This window comes from Ictidomys tridecemlineatus, chromosome 6, assembly GCF_052094955.1.
Source record: "Ictidomys tridecemlineatus isolate mIctTri1 chromosome 6, mIctTri1.hap1, whole genome shotgun sequence".
NCBI lineage: Eukaryota > Metazoa > Chordata > Mammalia > Rodentia > Sciuridae > Ictidomys > Ictidomys tridecemlineatus.
Window position 1 is genome coordinate 126,259,935 of NC_135482.1, and position 26,419 is coordinate 126,286,353.

General features: G+C 33.0%; 1 pseudogene; it reads left to right on the top strand.

The window, feature by feature from the left end:
• Positions 1-12,562: 12,562 nt before the first annotated feature.
• LOC101969942 (tubulin beta-2A chain pseudogene) lies at positions 12,563-25,958 on the top strand (annotated as a pseudogene).
• The last annotated feature ends 461 nt before the right edge of the window (positions 25,959-26,419 follow it).

The window sequence follows — 26,419 nt, forward strand, 5'->3', positions numbered from 1 at the left end:
GTATTTTAAAGACAAATCAAATCGAATACTAATTTGTTGCCAGTTGGTCAGGCTGGCTTGATGAGCTAGACACAAAGGAGCTGAATGCAGCAATAACTAAAAAAATGGCAAAGAAACCATGCAACACATGAAAATGGGTTTCTAAAATTGAGGGTGGGACTGCTCGTGACATTTCTCCATTTCTTACTTTATAAATTGCAATCGAGGGGTTATAATTTCCAGTCACTGGATTCTTGATCCGAGAACATCATGATCTACTATTATGACATAAAAAGAATTAGTAGAAAACATATCATTTTAATAACATACCATGTAGAATTTTTCAACATGTTTTGGGGGATTAAAGCCATTTAATTCTTGAAGTATTTGATCAACTAAAGAAATAGAATCCAAAAGATTGATTTTACCTTTTTGGACACCCTGGATATGGTGATGTGACTTCAAAAGATCCAGGTTATTATTATTGCTCTGCCAAATACTCATTAGAAGATTTTTAGGAAACATTGTATTTGACCACAGTAACACAGACATATTTACAATTAGCATGACATTTAAGCCTTTACTTAAACTTGAGAGCCTAAAGCTCATTTCCAACATTTATTACAGTGGCTTCTAGAGCATTGTACATAGTTTCAATCCTTTCATCAATATTCATGTAATTATGAGGGCTTTGGAAGTATTTGGAGCCAAATTATTAAGAAAATTCACATGTTGTGAGTTTTAAGATATAGCTACAGAGGCTCTAATCATAGAAATAATGAATAAATGTAAAGTAGCCACTCCAAGGATCATGAGACCAAGAGCTTGCTTAGGTCTGGTTATCTGGGCATGCACCTGTTGCAAAGCATCAACACCAACTTCAGCATACCATCATTCTGAAATGTGGGCTGATAACAGGATAAAAGATGGTTGATGAAGGATCAATGCACTTTTCCTCTATTATAACTAGCAATGCAGTAAGTTAAATTGCATTTTTTACAGGTTACAAGATATTTATTATCCTTTCTGTTAATTCTCACGTTTCCATAATTAGAGTATAAGCAGATTGAACACAGGCCCGCAGGCATAATAGGAACTTCTTTACAATGCCTGCCTACAAAATCAGGCATAGGTCTGTCAGTAATGCAAAGATTTTGGGGTAGTAATTAAGCATCAAACATCCTTCTGGATGCCACTCTTGCTAAGGGTTAGGGTATTACCAGTAAAACCTCCAGCTTTCTTGGCATCCTTGCATAATTGTCTTTGTCAATTCTAGGAGACCAGTCTAAAATATATTCAATATTTCTAGACACTTTATGTTAAAATATTGGTGGGACATTTGCAAAATCCATCCATTTAGGAAAGGTATACCAAATTTTATTGCAGAATAATAGTACAATAATATATTGGTGGATATTCTATGTAAATAATTGGTCTGTATGGGAAAATCCTATTTCAGTAATCTTCTATTTTGACAACTGTTTGGATATATAAGTATAGTCTTAATTTCTAAGAACCAGCATGGTTGACTGGTTTATTTTCCCCATATGCTGTCTTTTCCCAAGATACCCTTAGAAGGCACATGATACTTTTATCATGGTATCAACATATAGGTAGCTGACCACTATAGCCAGTATAATTAACCTAGTCATGAATGGATTTTCCAGTCCACATTGTAAGATATGTTAAAAGTGGACTTGGGGCAAATGGGTCCACAGAAGTCTCTTCATAGGTTTTTCTTACCTGGAAGCTTGTGAAGCTTGCATGGCTATAAACTCCATAGTTGGAGATTTACCTTCCTGTGAAAGGTTTTTCAGCCATTTCCACAATGACAGGTTTAGATTCTATCCTTTGAAATTTGATTGAACTTACTGAACCATGTTCAGTAGCAGTAAGACTTTTAGTATCACAATTTAAGAAAACAAATTTTTGAAATATTTTGTAAGATTTAGTATGAGTATGTAGGGTCCTGTTTTCCCCCTTTTTATTTATTAAAATTGAATAAAAAGCTGGAATAAGTCATAGTATTATTAGCCTTAAGCTATAAACAATAATATAGTAAAAGCATTTAAATAATAAAAAGAGGTTTATTATCTTTAGTTGGCCATAAACTTGGCAAGTGTCACTTATTAGCTATGTTTGAGGCCAACATTATTGAGTTGGAAAGGGACTATGGTAAATAGAAAATTAATTGTTACCAAATATATGATTTGATTTTGACTTTAAGAGAATTACAAAATGAAGAATATAATGAGTTGCATATAAAAATTTGTATTTTGAAATTAGCTCTAGATGAACTTAAATAATTATATTAATTTGGTATGAGGCAAGAGACAAAGTTTTCAACTTAGGAGAGGTGGCCTTTACAAGGGGCAAGAGAAATAGATATAGATATCTTTCCAGAATGGGAAACAATGTTTAATAATCATAGGAAAAATATTTTGTTTTCCACCATTAACAAAAATTAAAATAGAAAAATGAGTAGCCCTTTACTTAACAATCTATGAAAAACTATATCATTAGTAAAAAACTTTATCATTAGTAAACTTAATGTTGATTTAAGTATGGGGAATCAGTACCTTAAACAGTGATGGGTAAAAATAAGTCAATAGTATTGTTTATATGATCTAATTTAGAATTTTATATGGCATTAATTTAGTAATGACATCCTAAGGGACTTATGTCAAAACAATCTTTATGTATAAAGAAACAGTTGTATGGACATCTTTAATAACTTTACGTAACATAGTAAGATTAGCCCTATTATGTATAAGTTATGATCTTATTAATTTTAAAAATATTAATATGTATTGAGGGCATTATGTTGTTTTTCGTTAAAGTAGAGAACAGGCTTATCATGTTTAAGCTTTTTATTGAGATAAAGTATTGGCTGTCGAGCTGATTTGTTCATGGCTATCTGTTTAGTAAATTAAGGTTGATTATTTTTAGGGTTATTTCTGTCAGTGATAAACTGATGACAGAGGCTAGAGTAAGCCCTGTTTTAATGTTATAGAGGCTTTCAAAGCTTGTTTATAACTTAGAAAGGGAGTGACATTTCCATCCAGCAAGTTTATCTCTTCTGGAGGCAAGACTATTTTTCTAGTCTTTTTCTGTCTCTATGTGTTTTCTTTCTTTATTCAATCTCCATTTAAATTAACATCTAATGATTGATCAGGGCTATGTCAATTTCTGTCTAATGCCTGGGGTGACTGAATTATAAACTCATCATTTGAAAATGAGTGGCCCTCTGAAGATTCAGGATGCTGTGTATTGTCTCCTTGAGTCCTTCCATGAAATTAATAGGACATTCCTGAAGGTTTTCTAAAATTATTTTTTAGACATCCTGTTTATCTTTTGGATCCCAGTTTGTTATGGGGGATTGTCTGTGCTCCAGACAAACAAAGAAGTTTGTCCCTAGTCTGTGTTATTGGACATGGTTAAGAGAGATCTTTTTCAAATTGTTTTTAGGGTGGTCATTCCTTTTGAAGTTTAGCTAAATATCTTTCTAGGTGAGGTCAGATATCTTTCCTAAGTTCTTAAACATTAAAATATATGCATTTGGACCTTTCAAATACTCCCTGAACTATTTTTGTCTGTATTAAGTTGGAGGGGTCACTTTGATCATTCTTTTTTAGTTAGTTATTTTTTAAGGCCTTCTCTCATAATAGTGATTGAGGTTAGACCTAACAATATATGAAAATGAGACACTTTCTTCAATTATTGTAATTTCCCAGTATGTAGACCAGCTGATCCATTTTGATGTTATATGCACAATTGGCAAATTAAGAGAAACTTAAGTCCCTTCCTGAAAGAAGCTCTCAAAATATTCTTGTATCTCATAACAGTACCCTTTAAATAAGTTAGTGTCTCTCAAGTGTTTTTTAAAAATATGATCAAGCTTACTTTCCAGTGTAGGAACCAACAAACAAGTCTTATGATATATCCTGTTGATAATAGGTCCAGTTATAGAACACTTAGTGACACAAATGAATTTCCAATAAAATTTGTAATTTTTATAGTTTAAAATTAACATATATGTTTAGTTTGGAGATCACCAGTTTTGATAAAATGTTCTCTCAAATTTCATATCCCAAAGACCCATATACTTAGTAAATCAATAGAATTAATATTTAAGAATTAGTAGAAATTATCATAATTATTGATGGTTTTGAATTAATCAAATTTAGTACTTAAAGAGAAGTACAAACTGGAACTCAAGGTGGTATTTGTAGATATTTATTGTCTAATCAAGAATGTATACATTTTAATTTACTAAAAATTAATCCTTGTTTAAACAGCAAGAATCATTAGGGATAATAATGACCTTATTGGAATAAAGAGAAACTTAATGTTCCAATAAGTTTTTGTCCTCTAAAAATATTGACACAATTCTTGGTTTATTTATTTTTTTTTTTTAATTTATTTTTTTATTGTTGGTCATTCAAAACCTTACACAGTTCTTGGTTTATATTAGCAAATAATATCAGGGAAAATCCTGAAACATCCTAAAACTCATCATTTATTTATAGCTAATCAAGTTATACATAAATGCGCTTCTCAATTACATTAATTTTTATATCACATGTCTAAATAATCATTTAACAATTTTCTCTATTTACAAAATTTTCTTTCATAATTAAAGTCTTGAATACAAAGACCTTTTCTTTTTACCCAGAGATAAAATGGACTTAGGACTCTCCAATTTTGTATCCTCTCTGTAGAAGCATTTATTTCTCTCCTAGAATTCTTCCTTTTGGTTATAATCTGGAATAAACACTCTAATTATTGGAATCTAAAAAAATTATTATACCTTGATAAAAAGAGATATCTCAGTAGAAATATAGCCACAACCTTTGGACAACATTGTTCATAGAATTATATCTGTTTATCATTTTATAAAAATTTGAACAATAATTAGGAATTAAAGATTAATTGATGGTTGGATTTCAACCTTATAATTTAATACATATCTCTTGAAATAATATTTTATGGTAAGAGTACATTTATCTTAAATATCTTTAACTACAAAAAGCAGAGTATCAAATAAATGCATGTATAAAAATATAAATTATGTTTTCTGTGGAGGAAAAAATGATTAGAGGTAAATAGACAAATATGTTAATTATTTTGTGAGTTAATGGTTGTAGAATAATACATAAGTAACTGTAAAATATGCATCAAGAATAAACATACAGCTTATAATTATATAATTACAGAATTTTAAATAAATCTTATTAAACCATGTGGTTTTTAAAAGTATTTGGATCCATTTTGATTTGCTTTCAAGTCGGAATGCACTCATATATTTGACATCACGTAATATAGTGAGAACATTCATTTTTTTTTGTATTTACATAGTTAGAAATCAAAGGAATGAGGATTTTTGCCGGTCACGAGAGCATTATGAGAAAAATATCTCAGGTGGCCGGGGTTTTTGTTTTGTATGTCATCCCTATAACATACAAAAATAGAAGTAAAATATATAAACAAGGGTATGCATGACATTTCTCATAAATGTAACATTATTGTTTACAATAATAACACAACCATAGAGAAAAGAGGATTCTTAAAGGTACCTGTCAAGCGATTAAAAAATCAGATTATTTAACCTCAAAAATAAGTCAGGCTCAAGGCTGCAATATTTGTTGTACCAGATTCTCTCTGAAAGAGAAATATTTTTTATTCATGGGAATATATTAAAAACCATGAAGGAAAAGGTTTTTGACAGTTGGGCATTCTTAAGGAGACTGTAAAATGTAGATTCCATAGCTATGGCGGGAACCAGCATAAAACAGAAAGTACATGTTAGTGGCTGGGAAGGGTGGCTGGAAGCTCTGCCTGAGAAATGATAGGAAGGACTAAACAGAAGTCCCTGAGAGTGGGGGTCGTGGACTTACCCACTATGTTGTTCAGGCTGCATGGCTGGAGGATTCTTCTGTGTTCTTTATGACCCAATGTTTTGCCTGAAATGGTGGGGTTTTCATCCGATGCATTGCCTGGTCCTGAGTGTTTTATGTCCAACTATCAGCAGTCTTGGTTCAATCCTGCTGCACCAAGCGCATGTGTCCATAGCTCTGTGTTGCTCCTTCTGTGCCCCCAGAAGGTTGGTTGTTATGGTTATCATGCAGCATGGAGCTAGTGCGGCCCAGTCACTGCGATAATCAAGGGCCTGCTTGGCTGTTTGCGCCTTGTCTTTTTGCAGGCCACCTTTGTGTGGTGTGTTGCATCCCAGGGAGGAATCCTTGGTGCTGGGTTTGTCTGCTTGCATTTTTACACTTTCTATATCCCTGTGACCACATGATGTGGGCATTCCGCTATTGCCTCAGTTGCAGATGCCATGTTTAATCATTCGCCAGCCTGTCAGTCTCATTAGCAGTAAGCATTCCTAGAGCCCTTCCTAGTTAGCTGTAGCACTGAACTATCCAGGGCCAATTGAGGCTATTTCAGTGCCAGCGCAAGCAAGCAGCGGCAGTTGTGCTCCTGTTTCTGCAAGCCACCAGCAGCGTCAGCTTTCCCAGCCCACTTGCCTGTATTCCCTGTTTGCAGTGCAAGTGTTCCTGCAGGCATCTAAAAAATCTTTCAACCCAAAAGTGGGCTCCAGTGGCAGATGCTGGTATAGGCAGGAGTGCAAATGGGCCATAGATTCCACAATAGTCTGGAGGGCTAGATCCTTGCATTTGTCTTAGAGTAGTAGCTGTGTTACAGCCTATTTTGATCTCAGTATGGACAAGGATGAAGAGGCTCAGTATAAATTGTCTGAGTATTTTCAAAAAACAGCAGAAAAATAAAATTTGCTTCTCTAGAAGTAGAGAATTCCTCATATTAATGTCCTACTATGAAAAAATCTTTCTCTTCTTACTCTCTAAACAATGATCCCCAGTACATAAATCTAAAAAAAATTTCATCTTAATATTTCAAAACACAAAAAATCCACAATAAGAATCCACAAAGATCCACAATAAGTGCGATTTTCCTAGGGGAGAAGGCTGAGCTCAATGTTAGCTGCAGGGCAGGCTGAATAAATGTTAGCTGCAGGGTGAGCTAATACTCAACCCCCACCCATCTGGTTCCTTACCACTTGTTTGCCTCAAAACTAAACACTCAACCCCACTCAAGGCAGAACACTGAATCCCCACCCTCCTGGTGCAATGGAAGCCCACATCTGGCCCCTGCCAGGTCTGCCTGAAGGCAAAGATGACACCCTTACTACTCTAAGATCCAATCACTGTATGCCAACAAGGCAACTTGCAGACCCAGAGGCCCCACTAGATTTTGGCTATAAAAACTCTCCAACCTGAATATTTTCTCTCTCTGGATCTCTCTTTCTTGCTTTGCTCTCTCTCACTTTCTCTCTCTCACTTTCTCTCTCTCTCTCTCTCTCTCTCTCTCTCTCTCTCTCTCTCTCTCACACACACACACACACACACACACACACAAACACATACACACACTTTACACACTCTCGCCTCTCTCTCTCTCTCTCTCTCTCTCTCTCTCTCTCTCTCTCTCTCTCTCTCTCTCTCTCTCTCTCTCTCCTCTTCCTTCCCTGTCAATCAGACAGGGAAGATCTTTTGATTGCTCCAAATGTCATGGTCACTTTCCTTTCACTCAATATTTATTTCATCAATTACCTTAAAAATTCCAAGGAAGGCTTCCAATTTTTGCCAGATCACTGGGCTGGTGAGATGAGGTGGGTTTAAAGGAGCTGGATACAGCAATAACCAAGAAATTGGCAAAGAAACCACAAAAATGAGTTTCTAAGGTCGGGGCTGGGACTGCTCAATGACCCCAAGGGTCAGCCTCACACTGGATAGTGCTGGAAAGAGCAAGAGAGGGCATACCTGGAACTCCCCTATTTATTGGGGAAAAGACATTTGATAGACTATTCCACCCAAATAAAGCAAGGGGTAGGGTTTCAAAGGGTGGAATCTTGCTTGGTAATGTCTTGTGGTCAGTAGATTGATGGAAATCTTGGCAAATCACACACATCTCATGTGCTGTGTGAGATCACAGGCAGACTGAGAGGAAAGGCACACTTGTGTCACAAAGCCCAATCAATGTGCAATGCCAGACCAGTACCCTCATACACTTAAATGTGCAGAGCTCACACACACAACCCATGGATGGCTCGTGACATTAATTCACTCTTTATTTATGATTTTCTTAAGAATTTATTTAAGTGTAAACCAGGAAAATTTATAGTTATTTCCTTACAGAGTGACACCTGCATCCTTCTCATTACAAAGGCCAGTTAACTGTTATTACCTAATGTAATATGCATGAAGAAATGGACTGTCTTATTCATTTACTCATTTACTCTCATTACCATTTACTGAACTCATAAGTAGTAAAATTCAGTGATTGTTTTTAGTTGACTATATTAATAATACAATAATTTTCTTAGTAATCCATATGTAATTAGATATTGTCATTAATTTTCATCTTGTATATTTCTGATATCTGATAACATTTCTACATATTTGTTGCCCTTATTGTTATACAAACAGGCATTATCTCTCACAACAAAAGTGCCCTAGCTTAAGACACCCACTCTGGCCTACTCCCAAACATTTTCCTTAACTATATACAGAATGGTCATTATAGCATTCTGTTTAATCAAAATTCATAGATTTACTGACTCTCTCATTTCAATTAAAATGAGGACCAAAACTTCAATACGACTCAAAAATTCAGGAAAGGTCTAAACTCCCTCCAGAAACATCTTATACACTCCCTTGATCTCTGATCTCCCGCCCTATTGGATGAATTTCAGTTCCTTGAAAGAAACAAAGTATCACATTATGTCTCAAGAAAGATTATTTCAATGGCTTCCTCCACCCACTCAACTTAATGTAATAAATGGCCAAATTCCTAGAAAATCTGACCATTAGTACAATATGATTATGAAAGTTTCTGTATACTATCTATTAGCTAATATTTTCTCACAATATTATACTTTTATCTTTAGGTTATAAAAATAACTAATATGTCTCATTTAGGTATTATTATGTTAGATAAATCAAATCCAACACTAATTCACTATTCATTTATAATTTTCTTACTGAATTCATCTAACTGTAAATCTGGAAGATTCATATTTCTTTTCTTACAGAGTGACACCTGCATTCTTCCCATTATGAAGATAAGTTTTCATCACTGTGAACAAAATGCCTGAGAAAAACTACTTAAGAAGGAAAGATTTATTCTGCCTCCTGGTTTCATAGGTTTCAATCTAAGTTAGTCAGCTCCATTGCTGTGGGCCTGAGGCAGGTGAACATCATGACAGAAGAAATTGGTGGAGCAAGACTGCTCAGTTCATGGTGGCGGGGTAGCTGAGGGAGACAAGATATTGTCCCCAAGGGTACTTTCTCTACTTATAGTTCCACCACCTCTTAAAGGTCCATTCAGATTATGAACTCAATAATGAATGGTTTGGATATTACAGATCCAAACCAAAACAACCGTCTTTCTATTAGACTCTATACTTTGTATGAGCAGAGACTTTATTCATTATTATTATATTTCCAATAATAGAATAGAAATAAATATTTAAAAGAATATCTAAAACATTGTGAATGAATAATTGTTGAATAATAAATATTCACTATGATATATAATATTAACTTAATCTTACATTATATTCTCTCAAATATATATTGATTCCAAAATTATGAAAACTAACATTATTATTTTTGTTTCTTTCCTCCCTTTTTGAACAGTGTGCCCTCAGTTGAATTGTAAAGTCTAAACTGCTGATTGAAATGCTTGCTCTTTTTTATTAGTAATAGTGCTACTACAAAATAGATGTCCTTTTACCTATGAGATGAATATATCCTTCTTTTTGTTGGTAGGATTGAACCCAGGGATGCTTAAACACTGAGCCATATCCACAGCCCTTTTTATTTTTTGAGACAAGGTCTTGCTACATTGCTTAGGACCTTGCTGGCCTTGGACTTGAAATCCTCCTCCTTCAGCCTCCTGAGTCACTGGGATTATAGGTGTGCACCACCACCCCTGGCCTATATCCTAGATTTCAATGGTAGAGTATACTAGATCTAAAGAACAAAAATTCCTGGCAAGATGATAATATCTACCCTGAATTTTACTTCTTGTTTTGTTAATCAAAGTTTATGTCATTTTATTCTACCATATAGATATGTTTTTCCTTTGAAATTAAAAAAAAAATGTTATCACTATGTTACGAGACTCCAAAATGAGTAAAACTAGGAGACCATCTGCCTGGTAACAGATAATGCTAGCTTACCTTGGGGTGTTAGAGGCAAACATGGTAAAAAGAGGTATGATCTTGAATATCATTTGAAAGTAAAGTCAATTTACTGACATTTTGCAGTGGCTGATGTGTTGGATATGGAAATTGAGTGAAACACAGAAGTTTAGAATGACTGCAAAATTTTATATCTGAACAATGAAAAGATGGCATTCTAATTAACCAATAGGTCATGATTAATTTCTGAAAGGGGAGAACAACAATTCCTCTGGATATTTTATATTTCCTTTCCATTCTATCACTCTTTTTGTTGGTGGTATTGAACCCAAGGATGCTTAACCACTGAGCCACATATCCAGCCCTTTCATTTTTAATTTTTGTACTTCTAAGTACAGTGTTGATTTTGGTGATCCACAAAGTGGATAATTTCATATACATTAATGGAAGATTTTAAGAAAATAATAATCTGCCTTTCACTGTGGATTCTGAGAAAAGAGGAACTTGGTTTTGTTTTGAAGACCATTTTACCTATAACCTGCTGCCCAATTGAAAACAGTTGCCAAATAAATGAATAAATTACTTGGGCAAAGAGTACCTGGAATATCTGTGGTTCAGTCAGCTTTTTTATTGCTGTGACCGAAACATCTGACAGGAAAATCTTAGAAGAGGTAAAGTTTATTTGGGCTAACAGTTTCAGAGGTTCATTGATGACTGACTCCATTTCTCTGGGCCCAAGGTGAGGTAGCACACCATAGGGGAAGAGCTCAGATGAGAAAAATCACCTGACTCATGGTATCCTCAGGAAGCAGAGGATAAGTGGGGAATGTACCCAGGAATAATAGCCCTTCTAAGGCATTCCCCACTCAACATGTTAGCAGTCAGTCCATTCAAACTAGGATGAACTGATATGTTACAGCTCTCATAATCAAATAATTTCTCTTTTGAGTGTTTCTATATTAACAGGAACTTGGAAAATAGGGCTTATAGCAAATCTATGTATTTTCCAAACTTGAATTATAACATTTTTCCTATTGTCTAATAATTCTATTGCAAATATCAAATATTATAAGATTACTGAAGATAAAATGTCAACCTTTTTTATTATAATCATTCTAAATATATATGCACATATATTTTCACTTATTTGATGGCATATATTTACTCTTACTACAGTTTCCTTCATAGAATAAAAAAAATCTGTATATATATATATATATATATATATATACACACACACATATATGTTTATATCTCTTCTATCTATCTCTATCTATATATACGTGTGTGTGTGTGTGTGTGTGTAGTAAATACATGCTTTTTCTGGTATATTTAAAACAAACAAAAAATTCAACAAGTTCTGTCATTTTATTCTTTATGTTTAATTAAAATATCAGTAAAGTTTTAATAGAAATATTTCTGAATTACTTACTCTTAAACAGAACACAGCATGGAAAGGATATAAAATTTTAAAAAAGAGTAAGTAGCACTTTGAAGCATGGTTTCCTACAGCCCTGGAGTTGTATCTGTCAGCATTCTGTTCCTGTGAAAGGAATGTCATTGTTTTCTAAATTGTAAAAAAGCAGAGATGCTATGGGGTTTAGCTTTTAGCTTTAGATCTATAGAGGCAGAATCCTTGTTACTCTGCAGACAAGTTGTTGTAAAAAGATATCAACCATTTTGTTACTTAGCAAAAATAAATATATATATATATATATGTAATATATATATATAAAATTTACATATATGCATATATTCATATCCTCTTTATTTACAATTATACTTGCTCAAAGGCTAATTTTTTAGAAGAACTTTTAAGAACCGGACTCAAAGATATTAGACTGGAAAGGGAAATAAAGCTCGCAAAAGTTATTCATAACACTTAGTTTTAAAAAATTATTCTGCCCAAACCAAGGAGGTCTACCAATCCTGTGAAATAGCAGTCTTAAGGGAAACATACCCATTAATTTTATCTGCAATATACCATGTAATGTGGATATTCAAAGAGTCTAGAGAGTATATAAAATATGTAAAATAAGTAAAAGTAGATTTCATTCACTTAAATTTTGCTTTCTGCCTTTTTAATGATACCTCTAATCCCCCACCCACAGAGTACATAACTTAGAATGAGTATACATATGACTTAATTTTAAGAGTATATGTCTTAGAATGGCTTAAAAGCTTTTGTTAAAGAGAACATAAAGTTGAATATGAAAATAAAGATTGCTAAGTAAAGATTATGAACTTTTTTAAACAATGTTTATAAGATTTAGGTTCAGATTTCATAACAAAATACTTTAAATCATCTAGAAATAAGCATAATGGAAAAAAGATAGGGTTGCATTCTTAACTAAACACATGGCAACAAATTATGTATCTGAAGAACTGCGTTTGCAGGTCCTGCTGGTAAAGAAACAGTAAAAAGTCAAATCAAGGTAGAATAATAAAATGACTCTTGGCTCTTGTTATGACAAGTACAGGAGAAAAACAAAAATAAATAAATAAAAATTTTAAAAAAGGTTATAGGATTCTTAATATTTTTTATTCCAATATAAAAAATTACAAAATTAGTATAATTATTCCATGAATGGGCATTTTAACTATTTTCACTTAGAGAAACAATAAAACAAAGAATCTGATTTGATATTTATTTAAAAATATTTTGTAGAAAGGTTTCACTTTAATAAAGCAGGTTATCTCTAATGTTTTTCTGTATTATTTTCCCCAGATTTATTATAGTATCTTTCTTGTAAAAATATGATCAGTTAAGATACAACAATCCATCAAGTTTAGGAGTGTATGTGTGTGTGTAGCTGCTTAAATAGGATAGCAAAAAATCATAAGAGAGTAAGGTCCACATAGATTCACTGGATCTGCTTATACTGGATTAATGACTCAGATGACATTGGTAAGCAAGCCCATAATCTTCAGAGTATTTGACTGACATCAGATCAATATTTTATGATTTTCCTTACTGCCTTTGCCCTGAGAGCGTTCTTAGATGCCAACAGAAATTGACACTTAAACTCACTGTGATTTAAGATACAACTAGCATCTAACCCAGTCTAGGTGGAAGTCCTGTGGGGTACTCAGTATCTTCTTGAACACTGAAATCATTCTGACCAAAAAAACTCCTTTTTTATGTTTTCTTTTAAATAATAATTTGCTATATATGACAGCAGAATGCATTACAATTCATATTATACATATAGGGCACAATTTTTCATATTTATGTTGTACACAAAATAGAGTTACACATTCGTGTCTTCATACATTTACTTAGGGTAATGACGCCCATCTCATTCCTACCCCCATTACTCCTCTCTAGTCCCTCCCCTTTGCTCTATCTAGAGTTCTTCTAATCCTCACATGCTATCCCCCCAACCCCATTATGAATCAGCATCCTTATATCAGAGAAAACATTCAGGAGTTGATTTTTTGGGATTGACTTACTTCAGTTAGTATTATATTCTCCAACACCATCCATTTACCTGAAAATGCCATGACTGTATTCTATTTTAATGCTGAATAGTATTCCATTGTGTGTGTGTATATATGTGCGTGTGTGTGTGTGTGTGTGTGTATATATATATCTCACATTTTCTTTATTCATTCATCAACTGATGGGTATCTAGGTTTGTTCCACAGCTTAGCTATTGTGAATTGTGCTACTATAAACACTGATGTGGCTGTGTCCCTATAGTATGCTGTTTTTAAGTTCCTTGGGTATAGAGTAAGAAGTGAGATAGCTGGGTCAAATGGTGGTTCCATTCCCAATTTTCTAAGGAATCTCCATAATGCTTTCCATATTGGTTGTAACAATTTGCAGTCCCATTAGCAATGTATGAGTATACCTTTTTCCCCACATCCTCACCAACACTTATCATTGTTTTTATTCTTAATAGCTGCCATTCTGACTGGAGTGAGATGAAATCTTAGGGTAGTTTTGATTTGCATTTCTCTAATTGCTAGAGATGATGCATTTTTTCATATATTTGTTGGTTGATTGTATAGCATCTTCTAAGAGGTGTTTGTTCAGTTCCTTAGCCCATTTTTTGGATTGGGTTATTTCGGTTTTTTGGTGTTAAGATTTTTGAGTTCTTTATATATCTTAGAGATTAGTGCTCTGATGTGCCTGTGGTAAAAATTTGCTCCCCAAATGTGGGCTCTCTATTCACCTCACTGATTGTTTCTTTTGCCAAGAAGAAGCTTTTTAGTTTGAATTCATCCCATTTATTGATTCTTGATTTTAATTCTTGCACTATAGGAGTCATATTAAGGAAGTCGGGGTCTAATCCAACATGATGGAGATTTGGGCCTACTTTTTTTCTTAGAGGTGCAGTGTCTCTGGTTTCATCCCTAGGTCCTTAATCCACTTTGACTTGAGTTTTGTGAATGGTCCAAGATAGGGGCTTAATTTCATTTTATTGCATACGGATTGCCAGTTTTCCTAGCACCATTTGTCAAAGAGGCTACCTTTTCAATATATATTTTTGGCACTTTTGTCTAGTATGAGATAACTGTATTCATGTGGGGTTCTCTCTCTATTTTGTATTCTTTATCATTAGTCTACAAGTCTATTTAAGTGCCAGTACCATGCTGTCTTTGTTACTATTGCTCTGTAGTAAAAGTTTAAGGTCTGGGAGAGTAATGCCACCTACTCCACTCTTCTTGCTAAAGATTACTTTAGCTATTCTGGGTCTCTTATGTTTCCAGATGAATTTCATGATTTCTTTTTCTATTTCTATGAGGATTGTCATTGGAATTTTGACCGGAATTGCATAGTGCTTTTGGTAGTATGGTCATTTTGACATTACTTCTGCCTATCCAAAAACAAGGTAGATCTTTCCATTTTCTAAGGTTTTCTTTAATTTCTTTCTTTATAGTGTTCTGTAGTTTTCGTTGTAGAGGTCTTTTACCTCTTTCACGAAGTTGATTCCCAACTAAGAAAATCACCCTTTTTCATATTGAAATCCTAATTAATTATTTTTCCTGGTCCTGATGAAATACAAAGAGTACCATTCCAATAGAATCAGATAGTCATTTAAGATTACCATTTGCTCTGCCTTGCTTGATTCAAAGTAAATGTCTAATCTTGTTGCCAAATAATTTGCAAAATACATATTTCACTCTTAGCTTTGTGTGCAGAGATGATTGGAAAAAGATTTAGCTATTAATTATCTCCTTTAGAATATTTTTAGGAAAATAATAATAAATCCTCCCTTAATAATATATGCAGAATTCTTGTTGCATCATTCGCTTCATCATATTTTTCCATTCAATTAAACTTTATTTTTACAAGTGAGTATTAACTGTTTCCTAAATGCCAGAAACCTGTATCACACAAGGTTTTAGATGTTATGTCTCACTTAGAAAAACTCTCACTGATTTTAAGATATATTTCTAATTACTTTTAAATTGATCTTCTTAATCAATATGAATTTACTAAGTATTAAAATGCGGCAGAAATGTTACATCATTCTTATTTTTTTTCATTTTAAGGTTTTTGTTTTTACTTTCATTTTCATAAAACTAAACAGTTTTTGAAACCCTGAAAGTACCCTATTATTTTACTGATGATAAGAAATGTAATTTTTATTCTTTGCTAAAAATGAAAAAGTGCTAAAAAACACAATTTTGGATATCAAAAAGATTCACTATTTTTATTCACTGATTTTCATATATTCATGCTTTTCTTTTAGGATAGTTGATTATTTTTATGTCTATTTAGTATTCATATACTCATATTCAGAATTTAGGATTATAGCAGTTTATTTAATTCTTCACCCTCTCCTTCTTTTTATTATTTTCTCCTTTCTTTTTTTTTGCAATTTAATTTATCATTATAGTATATGTATGAACTCAACTCAGTTAACATTATCAACTTTTTACCAACCAATATTTACACTGATATAATGCATTAATTTTGGATAGATTTGATATTTGTAAAAACTGGTGTCACTATTTCAGAAACACAATATGTTTAAAATTAATTAAAACATTTGTTGCTGTCCTTTAATATTGTTTTACTTATTTTTAAAATTAATATGGAACAATTACTTTATCATCCAGTGTTATTCATTTGATAAAGTTATTTACATTTTTAATGAGACAATTTAACTTTCTCTATTCAATTTTGCAAACATATTAGAAATAATGGTTTTGTTTATATATTTCATTTTTATATTTTTGGTTATTTTTAGTTTTACATAAAAGTAGAATATATTTTAATATAATTTGTAAACATGAGATATATCTTACTCTAATTCAGAACCTAGTACCTCTCTTTTCTCTTCCCTTTCCCCTCCTCCTGCTCTCTTCCCCCAATGATCTTCCTGCCATTTACCCATAATTATTTTTAAATTAATTTATTGTGGAAGTACAAGATGGTAAGATTTACTGGGGTGTATTCATAAATATTTTCAATATATTACTCGTTCTTTAAACTTAGAGTTTAGCAATTTTTTTTCTTACATTGACACATAAAATACTATTTCCTCTAAGCACTATATTTAAAATTTTTATTTGTTTATTTTTGCAATGCTAAGGATCCAACACAGGGTCTTACACATGCTAGGCAAGCACTTTACTACTGAGCTACATCATTAGCCTGTTTCTGAATATTTAATTTTTTTTTATTATTTGAAGCACTTTTGGACTTTGGATGGCCTTCCATTTATGCATTTATGAATTCTTATTGTTCCAAGTATTAGCCTACTTTTTCTACTTTTCTCCAAATTATTTATAATTTTCTGTTTCTACCTTTGACTACTTACTGATTTGGGGCATCTGTGCCTGCATAGACAAGTATAGTAGCTCAAAAGAAATTGTCAGTGAATTAAAAGGACATACAATTTCAGTTCAAGTTTAAACATGTGTGAAAGTTGCACATGTAAATTTCACTGACAAATAAAATAAAAAGACAAAGCAATCATGAGAATTATAGATTAATTACTCATCAGCTCAGAACTTGAAGCTACATATGTCTGAGATTTTATTTCTCTATTAAATATAATAAGTTAAACAAAATGCTGAGAAATATAAAATTCTTATAGAATTACCCAAACCCTTAAAATAGAAAATGTGTAGGCTCTGAAATGTATAAAAATTATGAGAAATATAAAAAGACATTTAAATTACATTTTTGCTAACCACTTAGCCTTATGAATGCTTTTAGTTTTATATTTACAGTAATACTGCATATATGTTTGATTTTATATTTTTTTAAATGTTTATAGCACTTAAAGAGAATCAGATTCACTTGATTTAAGATTCAATTAAAACTATAGAGGACTTTGCTAAATAGTTGTATAATCAATGCATAGTTATTTGGAAAAGATCACTACATGTAACAAACAATCTTGATTTAACATTTAGAAAAATTTGAAATCTTTTGCATTTAAATAACTGATAAGTTGACATTAATAAATCTGGTTAATGCAGCATTAAACAAAGCCCTAATAGCCTGATACTAGTGAGTGCTTTTATTTTTACATTAAAGTCTCTCTATATTAGCTAGTCTTAAAAAAATGCTTTTACTGTTTTAACACTTCTGGGTGGTGGGCCACAAAGACCAGGGCTGATTTTTCATATTGCATTTCTTCCAAAAAATACAAACGTAGCTGTCACTTCTTTTTCTAATTTATTTGCTATTTTCTATGTTTAACAGCAAAATCATGCCATAGAATTTAACATGATGATAATACAGTAGATGAAATCTTCTCAAGACCAAGTCTCATAATATAGTCAACAATTGTGAACATATGTGGGAAAACAATTATTACTTTTTCTGCTTCATATAAGGTAGAAATTAGTATTAGATTTCCTAATGGTCACACATTTCTCAGTTTAAAGTAGAATATGAAGAGAAATGTTATTAAATTATATCAAGAAAAAGAACTGAAAAAATATTTCAAATTCATGTTAATGTTTTCCAAATTTTGTTAGGTAAAAAAAAATAGATCTCCTAACAATGTTTCCGAATCTAAATACAAAATCATGAGGAAATTCTATATTTAATAGAAATTACCAAATGCTAAGAAGGAAAACTAAGATAGCAATTCATAATCACATTTGATCATAAATCATTCTGTAACTGACCCCACCCCGCTCTTATTTTGTACCCCAACTGAGCAGGGTGAGTAAAACATTTTAATATGTGAAGAAATTTTCTTAATCCTAGTAATTCTGTAAACATTCTGGGGACTTTTGCTTGTTGGTATTTTTTAGATTGATGGTGACTTATATAGCAAATTGCATTTTGCATTTATTCCAAAAAATACAAATGTAGCTGTCACCTTTTTTTCTAATATATTTGCTATTTACTATGTTTAACAGCAAAATCATGCCATAGAATTTAACATGATGAAAATACAGTAGATGAAATCTCCTCAAGACTTAAGTCTCATAATATAGTCAACGAATTGTGAACACGTGGGAAAACAGTTATTACTTTTTCTGCTTCATATAAGGTAGAAGCACTCCAGAGAATCAGATTCATTTGATTTATAATTTAAAGATATAGAGGAATTTGCTAAATAGTTGTATAATCAATGCATAGTTATTTGGTAAAGATCAGTACATATAATGAACAATCTTGATTTAATATTTAGAAAAATTTAAAATCTTTTTCATTTAAATACCTGATAATAATTTGAGATTCATAAATCTGGTTAATGCAGTATTAAAAAAAGCCCTAATAGCCTGATAGTACTGGATGCTTTTATTTTTACATTTAAGTCTCTTCCTCCTAGATTAGCTGTTATGTGATGGCCATTTACTCACTACCACACACACAAGAAGTGAAGAATTCTATTGCCCAAACTTCTGAAAAAGCATGGCTCTAAGAAAGTAAATAAAGATCTCTAGATATGATCTATAAGATGTTATTGTTAAGGGAGGATTATCAGGGTATAAGCAAGCAAAATAATAATAATAATAATAATAATAATAAAAATAATAATAATAAAAAATAGTTTAGTAACCCCAGCTTGGTGGAGAACAACAGCAGGGGTCAGCAATCAGAAGAGACATAACTGTTTCTAGTGTTTCCTAAAAGGGACCTCATTCTACTGAAGATTAAGAATGATTTTACTATCAGAATTTGTAGGACTAAGACTGGATCAGTCCAAAATAAATTTATAACTTTAGGATATTCACTTTTGAAAAATGTAAGACTGGATTAGATATCATCATAAAAGAAAGACAATTGTTAAATCTGGCACTATTTTTTGGCAATGATAATTCTGTGAAATATTTGAATCAGTAAATATGTGTACTAAAGAAAACAAATCTGATAACATCAGATGTGCTATAAATCAGGCTTAATGTCTAAATATAGTCATCGACCTAAAATCTTAAAATTATAAAGTATTATCTCACTAGCTAGGCATTATCCTTAGTGAGAACATATGACTGATAATTTAAAGTTCTCTTTTAGAATATTCCAGTGTTTTGGCACAATAAAAATATTGATAAAATCAAAATATTCTCTTAGAGGGGAATAAGTAGCAGATGACATCTTACTCAACCTTTTATTTTAAAAAAATATGTACATATCTCCACACTAACAGAAAATACTTATTTTAACAATAGTTACAACATACTATTATCACATTCCAGGCTTTATGCTATAGCTTGTGTTTATTTTGCTTAAATGTAAGCTCAATCAAACTTCCACAAACATTCAAGAAATAGGCTCTATATTTAGTACTCATTTTTACTACTGAGGCAGAATGATTAGAATTTCAAAGTTACATGAGTCTCATCTGCTGAGTCAGGGTCCTGATGATATTCCTGACTCTTAATTTTTAGCTATTGCACAATGCTACCTTACTAGGTACTTTAGAATTTTTTCAAATGCCCTTACACTATTGGCATGTTTGCTGTGACCCTCCAACGGGAACAGTCTGGGTCTCAGGTAAATATGAATTGCTGTCTAATATGAAGACCTGGATTGATATCCAGACTCTTCTTATTTTTATTTAAATTGCCTTTGGGAAATAATTCCTGAAGCCTTAGTTTCTTCATGTTAAATTTATTACAAAAATTTTATGTAACATTTAGTTATCTGGGGGAAGAAATAAAATAAGTACATAAAATTTTATAGTTTCTGTCTCATAGTGCTGAAAAGATTTACTGAGATTATGACAATAGGCATTTTAAAAATAAGGCACACATATATTAGATGAAATATATATGATTGCATAGAAATTATCTTTTGAAAAAAAGAAAACATGTATCAATTGGTCCTGAATTCAGTTTGATTTTTAACTCAATGCTTTTGAAATAATTGATGAATATATCCTGATTTTCAAGTCTTGCAATAGTTTAGTCATTCTAGGCACATTTTCTCCTAAAATATTTTGAACTGAAAATAATTCCCTTTTCTTTATGGACTATATTACCAAAGAATACATAAAATGAATTTATTCTTCTTATGTCAGATTTGGCATGTTTGAGATCATTAGAAACATACCAAACATTATTAATTTTAAAATGCTAAGTATGCTTCTAGCAGTTAGAAAGTTACAATCTCATGAGCAGTCTCAAATTATTCTTGTGTTCAGTTCTTTATTCATAGTGTTAATATAATTTATTATTATTATTTTATCTTAGCTGCCAAAATCAATGATGTGTCTTCATGATTAACATTAATGAGCTTCTCAATAGTTACTTAGAGACTTTTTCTATATATCCTTGAATCACAGAATATAAGAATACGAGCTAAATCACAATCCTTTGCACCTACCTTTCTGTCTATGAAATAGACTGAAGCGAGATGTGCTCAAAGATTTGGAAGATGAATTTATACAGAGGCCATATTCCAGCTGAAGTTTTTGATGTCAAATGATGTTGAGTCACCCAGTCTCAGCATTTCTATAGCTGGTCATAAGAATCACAACTGTGGGTAAAAAGAATCAGGGATACAAATATGGCACTTTGTCTTAATTCCATGCCTCAGTTATGTCCCATGATTGTCACTTTTTCAGTAAAGCCATTTAAGCCTCTAATTTTCCATATAGACTCCTTTTCTTCTTTAAGTAGCTCATTTTGTTGTTGTTTTTTTCCTGAGCATTCATACTCATACTTTCAGACAGTCTGTTCCCATAATCACCTAAAGACTTGCCCAGGCTTTCTAAAGGAGCATGCACCATTGGAAATTTATCTTACCCATCTTTTTAGCCATGTTTCTTGAGTGGATGGTTTTCAAAACTATTTGCACTTTTTTCTCTGATCACTGACTTATTTCCCTGTAATATTTTTACATTCATCCAATTCATTTCTCTTGTTCCTTTTTCTCTAATTTTGAGGAATATGAAGTAATCAGAGGAACTCTACATATTCATCCTCTTTGCTTATCTTCAATGTGTGTTTTTCCAATTGTAATGATATTTTATTAATAACAGCACATTATAATTCTTTGAAATGAGAAAACACAGTAGATTTAGAGCTATGAAGAATTATGAGTATAATGGCTCAACTGGACCTTTGCTTAAATTTTTACTGATTTCTAAAACAATGCTTAACTGTATGAGTAGCTATCTCTTCCGTTTTTTTAATTCTACTTTATAGCCATCAATTATTTAATTTCTCATATATGCAGGCTAAAATATAACCTTAGTTTATAAATCCTCTTTCCTTCAACCCAGGCTCTCTAAATTTCCTGGAATCTCCATGCTATTACAACACAATTTTAATAAAAATTTTAAATGCTTAGCATTTGAATGGATGAATCTAAACTTACTCAAGGTCCCCCAGAATAGAAAAAAAACTCTCATATTACAAGTAATACCTCTCACCCTTTCCCTTTATCCAATCAATAATCATATACAACTTTTCCTCATATCAAGGCTGTTATTTACCATTATCCCATAAGGATAAAATCTTGTAGAATCTTTTATTTAAAAAGGTGTACCATATAATAATTAGTATAATGATCAAAATATTAAAATTATCTTAAGTATCCACCATCCATATTTACTAGTGTTACAAATTCTTTTGGGGATTTGCTTAGCTCATATTTGATTACTGATATATTGTTAGGGTTCATATAGACCATGAGGGCTTTAGTGGCATCTGTTCCTTAATTATAAAACCCCTCTAGAGTTTATTGGTGGCTAATCTCTAATATTTATTTTATTTAAACTTGTTTCAGCTATGTCAAATTGTAAGGTTTCTCAGTAAATGAGACAAGTTATAATCATCTTCTGTTTTCCAAACTGCTAATATGGATCTATAGTCTATTATACTAAACCTATAATTCATAATTTTGTGCTGACTTTACAGTTGCAATTACTCAAGCTACCTTAAATAGTGTTTCTTTGTCCCGGTAACTTATTAGGCACTTTTATCAACTGCTTCTAAATGATATTAGAACTTTGGATCCTATGCTAATATTTTAGATTTCCATTTTGAGATAAATATTGTGGATTTGGGTAACTTTTTACATATGTTTAATTTACTATTTTTATTCTATTGACTCTTTTTTGTTATATATGACAGTAGAATTCATTCTGGTGTAATTATACAAGCATGGAATATATGTAATTCTAATTAGGACCTCAGTACCTCTCCTAACTTTTCCCCTCCTCCTTCTCTATTGATCTTTCTGCCATTTACCTATAGTTATTTTTTTATCTTACTTCTTAAAATCAATTTCTTATGGGTGTACATGATGGTGAAATTCACTTTGGAGTATTCATATATGTAAATAGAAAGTAATATCAGGTTCATTCCACTGTCTTTCCTTTTTAATGTGCTATATTTTAATAATTTTAATAAGCAAGTTTCTCTCTCTAAGTTATTAATAAATTTCTACTCTGATAGGTAGTTTAATTGAAATACAATATAAACATTCACAAATTGAATCATTATTTAATAAATCATCTATTCAATTTTTAATTATAGTGTTTATTTGATGTATTAATTAAATATTTTTGGTTAAATCTCTTAGAATTAAAATAATTACTCTTCTTTCAACTAAATAAAGAAAAGCAATTATTATTTTTCTCTGGTTACTTAAATCACTGCATTCTCTGATTTTTGCTGTAACCACTTATTTTTTTAAAAAGAACTCAATGTTGCCATCTGGTGGAGAAGTATTATTGGTCTTTCCTTTTTCTTTTAATTTTTTTTTAATTTTTTTTTTTTTTTTTGACCTGGGGATCCAGGGTTTTTCCTTTGTTAGCCAAGCATTCTAACATTGAACTAAACCCACACCCTGTATTATTGGTTTTGTTATGGTTGCTGCTGTACTTTTTTTTAAATTGACAAATGAAAATTACTTATATTGTGCACAGCATTTTTTCAAATATGTAGATGTGGCTAAATCAAGCTAATTAGATATTCATTATTTCACCTTTTATTTTTTTGTGGTAAGAATTTAAAGTTTATTCCCTTGCCAATATTTAAGAATATAATAATTGTTACTAACTACAGATCACTATTTTATAATAGATCCTCTAAACTGACTCTTCTTAGCACACTGAAAAATGTTTTTTGTAGGGGTGGGGTACTGAGAATTGAACTCAGGGACACTTGACCACTGAGCCATATTCCCAGCTCTGTGCTTATTTTATTTAGAGACAGAGTATTACTGAGTTGCTACTGCCTCACTTTTGCTGAAGCTGGCTTTAAATTCCCGATCCTCCTGCCTCAGCAGCTGGGTTTACAGACAAGTACAACCACACCCAGCCCCTAACACACTGATATTTTATACCCTTTGACCAACATCTCCTCACACCCACTTCTTCACTCCCTAAAGCCACTATTCTACTTTACTCGAACGAATTTAGCCTTCATAGAATCCACATATAAGCAAGGTAATATGGTACTTGTCTTGCAATTTCTGGCTTACTATATGATTTTTAATTAGAATAAATTTTAAAGTATTATTTTAAATATTTAATATTTCAACACTTCAAATAATAAAATTACTCATAATTTGTAGCATACACACATGAAATTCCATAATAATGACTTTAAAAAATTAAGAATAACAGTATAAGCCCATAGAACACTAGCACCATAAATTTTTATTTTTTTAGACAAGGTCTTTTATTGAAATTGTAAAGGACATACATTGCAAGGTATCTTCAGATAATAGGTTCCAAGACCCTTGTGTATATGAAAATTGACAGATTATAAATTCCCTTAATGGTGTAATAACTGTATAAACTCTATGCACATTCTTTGATATGCTTTAAATTATTTCTGGATTACTTATAATACTTAATGGTATAAATGCTAGGTAAGTAGCTATGGTAATGCATTGGTTATGGAATTAAAATGAGTAAAAATGTCTATACATGTTCAGCATGAACAAGTTTTTAAAATATATTCAATGTGTAGTTGGTTGAATCTGTGCATTCAGAACCAGTGGATACAGAGGGATTACTGCATGTATGTATTATATATATGAATTTTAAATATTGTAGGTAAACAAGATTTTTCAACTTGGAATACAACTTCAAAATAATATTTTCAATGACCTGAAGATAGTGAACCAAGCCCTCTGGCCTCCACCCTCTCCAAAGTCAGCATCATTGCAGGAAATCATGAACATGCAGGCAGGCCAGTGTGGCAACCAGAATGGCACTGTTCTGAGAAGTCATCAGCCATAAGCATGACACTGACCCCTCACCAGCAATTACCATGGCAAGAGTGACTTACAGCTGGAGAGAATCAATGTAAACTATAATGAAGCAGCTGGCAATAAAAACATACCTCAGGTCATAGAACCAGGCACAACTGACTCAGTGAGATTAGGACCATTTGGCCAGATATTCAGGTCAGACAACTAACTGGGCAAAGGGCTACTATACAGGAGGGGCCCAGCTGGAGAACTCATTATGGATGTGATGAGGAAAGAGTCAGAAAGCTGCGACTGTGCCCAGGGCTTACGCCTGACCCACTAGCAGGGTAGTGGCACTGGTTTGGGTATGGGCACCCTTCTCATCAGCAAGATCTGGGAGAAGTACCAAGACTGCACCATGAACACCTTCAGCATCATGCCCTTGCAAAATGTGTCTGACACAAAGATGGAGCCCTACAATGCCACCCTCTCTGGACACCAGCTGGTGGAAAACACAGATAAAATCTTCCACGCTGACAATGAGACTCTATATGACTCGTTTCTGCATTCTGAGGCTGACCACCCCCACATATGGTGCTCTCCTGCTGGCTGCCACTGTGAGCGGTGACACCACCTGGTCTGAGCTTCCTGGGCCTGCTGAAGCAGATCTGCGCAACTTGTCCGTGAACATGGGGTCTTTACCCCACGTGCACTTCTTCATGCTGTGCTTCTTGCCCCTGAACAGCAGGGACAGCCTGCTGGTACCTTGTTCTGACTGTACCCAAGCTCACCGAGGAGACGATCAACGCCAAGAGCGATGGCCAAGTGATACCCGGTCTATGGTCCCTACCTGGCAGTGGCTACCATTTTCTGAGGCCGCACGTCCAGGGAGGCAGTGGACGAGCAAATGCTCAGCATGCCGAACAAGATCAGCAGCTACTTTGTGGAGTGGATACTCCACAGCATGAAGACTGCCATGTGAGACATTCCACCACCTTCCGTGGCAACAGCATGGCCATCCAGGAGCTGTTCATGTGCATCTCGGAGCAGTTCACCGCCATGTTCTGGCTCAAGGCCTTCCTGCCCTGGTACAGTGGCAAGGGCGCGGACAAGATGGAGTTCTCTAAGGCCCAGAGGAACAAGAATGTTCTGGTGTCCGAGTACCAGTGGTACCAATAGTACCCTGGCCAAGGACAGGGAAAGTTGGAGGGGAAGAAGGGGGAGACTTAAGAACTTCCCAACTAAGGCCTGCTTCCTTGGTGAACTTCTATTGTCCTTCAGCATCATCTTTCTGCTTTGTATACTATGGTGCTCAGATTTGCCTGCCAGAAGTTCATGATAATGTGAATCTGCTAAAAGCAACAATATTCTCTTTTTCAATTTAACCCAATGGGGCTTAACCACTGGACCACATCCCTAGCCCCCCCCCCCCCCCCCCGTTGATTGATTGATTGATTGATTGTGTGTGTGTGTGTGTGTGTGTGTGTGTGCGCGCGCTTCACTTAGAGACTGGGTCTCACTGAGTTGCTTAGTTTTACTGTGTTGACCTACAGGGTGAGTGAACAGTTCTCCAAATGCAGGCGGTGGGTTGTATTAGGAAAATTAGAATTAAAAAATTGAAGACACGACTCAATTATAAG